We start from the raw sequence: 6,128 nt of genomic DNA, 5'->3' as shown, positions 1-6,128 counted from the left end.
CCCCCTCTGTGCAAGGCCCCATATCCTTTTCCATAACAGGACACCCCTCCCCTTCTCTCTGCGGGGCCCCATATCCTTCCATAACAGGACACCCCTCCCCCTTCTCTCTGCGGGGCCCCATATCCTTCCATCTTGCCTGAGCAGGAATAGCAACAGATCAATTGCTATTGAGCGGGGTGGCAGAGGGGCAGCAGCATCCAAGTAGAAAAAGGGCTGATATTCTAGTTTATTTTTGCAAGGACATCCAGGTTTGTTAATATTGTACAGGTGTGTTAGAGTTTCAAAAGAGGAAAGTTTAACGATCCAATGACAGCCTGTCACCTCAGAGAGCCCTGAGACTCTGGACTCTCTCTCATCACTCTGGTCCCTCTCATCACTCTGGTCCCCTCTCATCAGTCTGGCCTCTCTCATCACTCTGGCCTCCGTCTCATCACTCTGGCCTTCTCTCATCACTCTGGCCTCCCTCTCATCACTCTGGCCTCTCTCATTACTCTGGCCTCTCTCTCATTACTCTGGCCTCCTCTCATCACTCTGGCCTCTCTCTCATTACTCTGGCCTCTCTCTATCACTCTGGCCTCCTCTCATCACTCTGGCCTCTCTCATCACTCTGGCCTCTCTCTCATTACTCTGGCCTCCTCTCATCACTCTGGCCTCCCTCTCATCACTCTGGCCTCTCTCTCATTACTCTGGCCTCTCTCATTACTCTGGCCTCTCTCTATCACTCTGGTCCCTCTCTCATCACTCTGGCCCTCTCTCATCACTCTGGCCTCCTCTCATCACTCTGGCCTCTCTCATACTCTGGCCCCTCTCATCACTCTGGCCTCTCTCTCATCACTCTGGCCTCTCTCTCATCACTCTGGCCCCTCTCTCATCACTCTGGCCTCTCTCTCATCACTCTGGCCTCCTCATCACTCTGGCCTCTCTCATCACTCTGGCCCCTTTCTCATCACTCTGGTCCCTCACTCATCACTCTGGCCTCTCATCCTCTGGCCCCTCTCTCATCACTCTGGCCCTCTCATCACTCTGGTCCCTCTCTCATCACTCTGGCCCTCTCTCATCACTCTGGCTCCTCTCTCATCACTCTGGTCCTCACTCATCACTCTGGTCCTCTCTCATCACTCTGGCCCTCTCATCACTCTGGCCCCTCTCTCATCCTCTGGCCCCTCTCTCATCACTCTGGTCCTCTCTCATCACTCTGGTCCCTCTCATCACTCTGGTCGCTCTCATCACTCTGGCCCCTCTCTCATCACTCTGGCCCCTCTCTCATCACTCTGGTCCCTCTCATCACTCTGGTCCCTCTCATCACTCTGGCCCCTCTCTCATCACTCTGGTCCCTCTCATCACTCTGGTCCCTCTCATCACTCTGGCCCCTCTCTCATCACTCTGCCCCCTCTCTCATCACTCTGGTCCCTCTCTCATCACTCTGGCCCTCTCTCATCACTCTGGTCCCTCTCATCACTCTGGTCCCTCTCTCATCACTCTGGCCCTCTCTCATCACTCTGGTCCCTCTCATCACTCTGGCCCCTCTCTCATCACTCTGGCCCCTCTCTCATCACTCTGGCCCTCTCTCATCACTCTGGCCTCTCTCTCATCACTCTGGCCCCTCTCTCATCCTCTGGCCCCTCTTACATCACTCTGGCCCATCTCATTACTCTGGCCCATCTCATTACTCACAGTCTCTCTCATCACTCTGGTCTCTCTCTCATCCTCCCCAGGCCCCTCTCATTACTCTGGCCCATCTCATTACTCTGGCCCATCTCATTACTCTGGTCTCTCTCATCACTCTGGTCTCTCTCTCATCCTCTGGCCCTCTCATCACTCTGGTCTCTCTCTCATCACTCTGGCCCTCTCCTCATCACTCTGGCCCCTTTCTCATCACTCTGGTCCCTCTCTCATCCTCTGGCCCCTTTCTCATCCTCTGGCTCACTCATCACTCTGGCCTCTCATCACTCTGGCCCCTCTCATCACTCTGGCCTTCTCTCATCACTCTGGCCCCTGGCCTTCTCCTTCTCATCACTCTGGCCCCCTCTCTCATCACTCTGGTCCCTCACTCATCACTCTGCCCCTTTCTCATCACTCTGGTCGCTCTCATCACTCTGGCCTCTCTCTCATCACTCTGGCCCCTCTTACATCACTCTGGCCCATCTCATTACTCTGGCCCATCTCATCCTCTGGCCCATCTCATTACTCTGGTCTCTCTCTCATCCTCTGGTCTCTCTCATCACTCTGGACTCTCTCATCACTCTGGCCTGTGTTAGCCTGCAGGGCTACAGCCCACCTAGCCTCGCCCAGGCCTCTAGTGACGAGCCTCTCTCTGATCCTCTCTCCTGTAAAGGCTCTGAGGAAGATATATTCTACCAGGCTGGGTGAAGTTACTGCTATGTTTCCTAAACCCATCAAATCAGGGGTTAGGGGCTAGGACTAGGGGCCAGGAACTAGGGCTAGGGGGCTAGGGGGCTAGAGGCAGACAGAGGTTTGATTTCTGACTGAGCACTGAAAGAAGAGGAGAATGAAAGCTTTGTGGGCTTGCAGTGAGAGAACACTCGTTTCATTCGATTGATTAGGATACCTGTCAAACACTACAATGAGCTGATAGAGGTGTTAAGAGGACAAGCTGAGTGAGGATCAATGTAAGATGGAGGATCTTTTATTACAATAACTGACTTTGAGGAGGCACAACAACACACTCCTGTGGCCAATAAGTGTTTCTTTTTGTTTCCAACTTGACCATCATGTGTTTCTTTTTGTTTCCAACTTGACCATCATGTGTTTCTTGGTAGTTTCTAATTGAACATCATGTGTTTCTTGGTGGTTTCTATTTGGACATCATGTTTTCTTGGTGCTTTCTATTTGGACATCATGTGCTTCTTGAGTGTTTCTCTCTGGTCTCAGGAGGATGATGAAACACTTTGGAGCAAACAGACAGAACAACGGCCCAAAACTAGAGGCTAAGATGGCAAATATCTCCACAGCTACAGTGTACTTCCCAGGAGGCTGGCGTGGCAGGGACGAAGGAGATCCATACAGCACAGAAGATCAGCATGCTGAAGGTGATGAACTTGGCCTCGTTGAAGTTGTCAGGGGAGTTTCCTGGCCAGGAAGGCTAAGAGGAGACAAAGAGAGGCTAGCAAGCCAATGTAGCCCAGCACCAGAGAAAAGCCGACCACAGAGCCCACGTCACACTCCAGGACCACCCTCGGCCCCCGACCCTCTCTGTCCCCCTCTCAGCCGGCCGGGGTGGAGGCTGAGGCCAGCCACAGCACACAGATCAGCACCTGTGGAAGGGAAGAAAGGGGTTTGGAAGGAAAAAACACAGTCACCATAACAACAGAATACGGTCAGTGAAGGAAATAAATACATTCAATAGTAAAAACTAGATGTTCACCTGGATGAGTGTGCAGATGGAGATGCCCATCCTTTGCTGAGCTGGGCTGAAGTATCTCATCAGGTTCTCTCCAGGCAGAGTGGCCCTGAAGGCCACCAGCACCACCACAGTCCTGCTGAGCAGACAGGAGATGCAGAACACAAGCATACCAAACAGGGTGTGTCTCAGCATGCAAGTCCAGCGTGGCTTCGGCCGGCCAATGAAAACCAGTGCACACAGGAAGCAGAGCTTGAGTGACAGCAGGAGCAGGAAGCTGAGCTCAGGGTTGTTGGCTTTCACCTGAAATGAGACAGAGAATGAAAATTTAGACAAAGAGTAACATCATAAATCTCATCCTTATACAGTATGACACAATTCGGTAACATTTTAAACTCATACAAGCAGTTCCCTGCACCCGCAATAGAATCTGTTAAATATTTGTATGTGACCAATAACATCCTGTTAACTTCTTATGGGCAGGTGGGACAGTAGCGTACCACCTGGCCAGCATCCGCAAAGAACGGATACAGGTTCTCTTCCACTAGCTTGGAAACACTGCAGCCGAAATGGGAGCCACCTAGAAAAAACTACAATTTATGGCTCATTTTCCAACAACCAGCCTGAAACTCTTTCTAAAGGACTGTTGACATCTAATTGAGGCAAGGAACTGCAATCTGGAGGATTTCACCTTATAATAAAAGTGACAGCCATTGAAAACAGTGGTAGGCTGAATTCTTTTTTGGGGGGGGATAGTTTGTCCTCTGTCTTTTGCCATATCAGCTTTGTTTACACTCACAGGTATAATTTTAACAGTTTTAGAAACTTTAGAGTGTTTTCTATCCAAATATATCAATTACATGCATGGCTTCTGGGCCCGAGTAACAGGCAGTTTACTTTGGGCATCCTTTTCATCCGGACGTAAAAATACTGCCCCTACCCAAGAGAGGTTAAATATGTGTAGGTTACCAATAACATCTGTTAAATATTTGTATGTGACCAATAACATCTGTTAAATATGGACCAATAACATCTGTTAAATATGTGACCAATAACATCTGTTAAATATGTGACCAATAACATCTGTTAAATATGTGACTAATAACATCTCTTAAATATGGACCAATAACATCTGCTAAATATGTGACCAATAACATCTGTTAAATATGTGACCAATAACTTCGTTAAATATGTTACCAATATGTGACCAATAGCATCTGCTAAATATGTGAATAATAATATATAATAATAATATATGCCATTTAGCAGACGCTTTTATCCAAAGCGACTTGAATGACCAATAACATCTGTTAAATATGTGACCAATAACATCTGTTAAATATGTGACCAATAGCATCTGCTAAATATGTGAATGACCAATAACATCTGTTAAATATGTGACCAATAACATCTGTTAAATATGTGTATGTGACCAATAACATCTGTTAAATATGTGTATGTGACCAATAACATCTGTTAAATATGTGTATGTGACCAATAACATCTGTTAAATATGTGACCAATAACATCTGTTAAATATGTGTATGTGACCAATAACATCTGTTAAATATGTGTATGTGACCAATAACATCTGTTAAATATGTGTATGTGACCAATAGCATCTGTTAAATATGTGTATGTGACCAATAACATCTGTTAAATATGTGACCAATAGCATCTGTTAAATATGTGTATGTGACCAATAACATCTGTTAAATATGTGACCAATAGCATCTGCTAAATATATGACCAATAACATCTGCTAAATATGTGAGTGACCAATAACATCTGTTAAATATGTGAACCAATAACATCTGTTGTGTGATCAATATGTGACCAATAACATTTGATCTTAACTGATACTCTGAGTCAATATTCACGTAAAATAAGAAATTCCCCTCGACCACGCACACAAAGTGGGAAAAACAAACATTCTTTCCTAATGACCCGCAATGTAAAATGATCAACTTTTATCATCAAATTTGTTGTTACACAGTTATAACAAAACATGCTGAAGAAGCTGCTATGTCGTTCCATGACACGTAACAAGGTAAGCCTGCGAGAAGAGTCGCTTGGCTTCAAGCTATTTGGTGTGGGAGAGTAGGCTAAATACAGCAATTTGTGTGTAAAACATTTTATGACAGGTTAAGATGTTTAACTTGTTGTCTGTTAGTAACTCCACTCACTACTTGTAGTTGTATAGTCTGTTAGTAACTCCACTCACTACTTGTAGTTGTATAGTCTGTTAGTAACTCCACTCACTACTTGTAGTTGTATAGTCTGTTAGTCTGTTAGTAACTCCACTCACTACTTGTAGTTGTATAGTCTGTTAGTAACTCCACTCACTACTTGTAGTTGTATAGTCTGTTAGTCTGTTAGTAACTCCACTCACTACTTGTAGTTGTATAGTCTGTTAGTAACTCCACTCACTACTTGTAGTTGTATAGTCTGTTAGTAACTCCACTCACTACTTGTAGTTGTATAGTCTGTTAGTAACTCCACTCACTACTTGTAGTTGTATAGTCTGTTAGTAACTCCACTCACTACTTGTAGTTGTATAGTCTGTTAGTCTGTTAGTAACTCCACTCACTACTTGTAGTTGTATAGTCTGTTAGTCTGTTAGTAACTCCACTCACTGCTGTAGTAACTCCACTCACTACTTGTAGTTGTATAGTCTGTATAGTCTGTTAGTAACTCCACTCACTACTTGTAGTTGTATAGTCTGTTAGTCTGTTAGTAACTCCACTCACTACTTGTAGTTGTATAG

General features: G+C 45.8%; 1 pseudogene; it reads right to left on the bottom strand.

Moving 5' to 3' along the window:
• Positions 1-2,826: 2,826 nt before the first annotated feature.
• On the bottom strand, positions 2,827-3,919 carry LOC124017075 (annotated as a pseudogene).
• Positions 3,920-6,128: the final 2,209 nt, after the last annotated feature.

The sequence above is a fragment of the Oncorhynchus gorbuscha genome, unplaced genomic scaffold, assembly GCF_021184085.1.
Source record: "Oncorhynchus gorbuscha isolate QuinsamMale2020 ecotype Even-year unplaced genomic scaffold, OgorEven_v1.0 Un_scaffold_14241, whole genome shotgun sequence".
NCBI classification, from domain to species: domain Eukaryota; kingdom Metazoa; phylum Chordata; class Actinopteri; order Salmoniformes; family Salmonidae; genus Oncorhynchus; species Oncorhynchus gorbuscha.
This window is presented reverse-complemented; position numbering and strand designations above follow the sequence as displayed.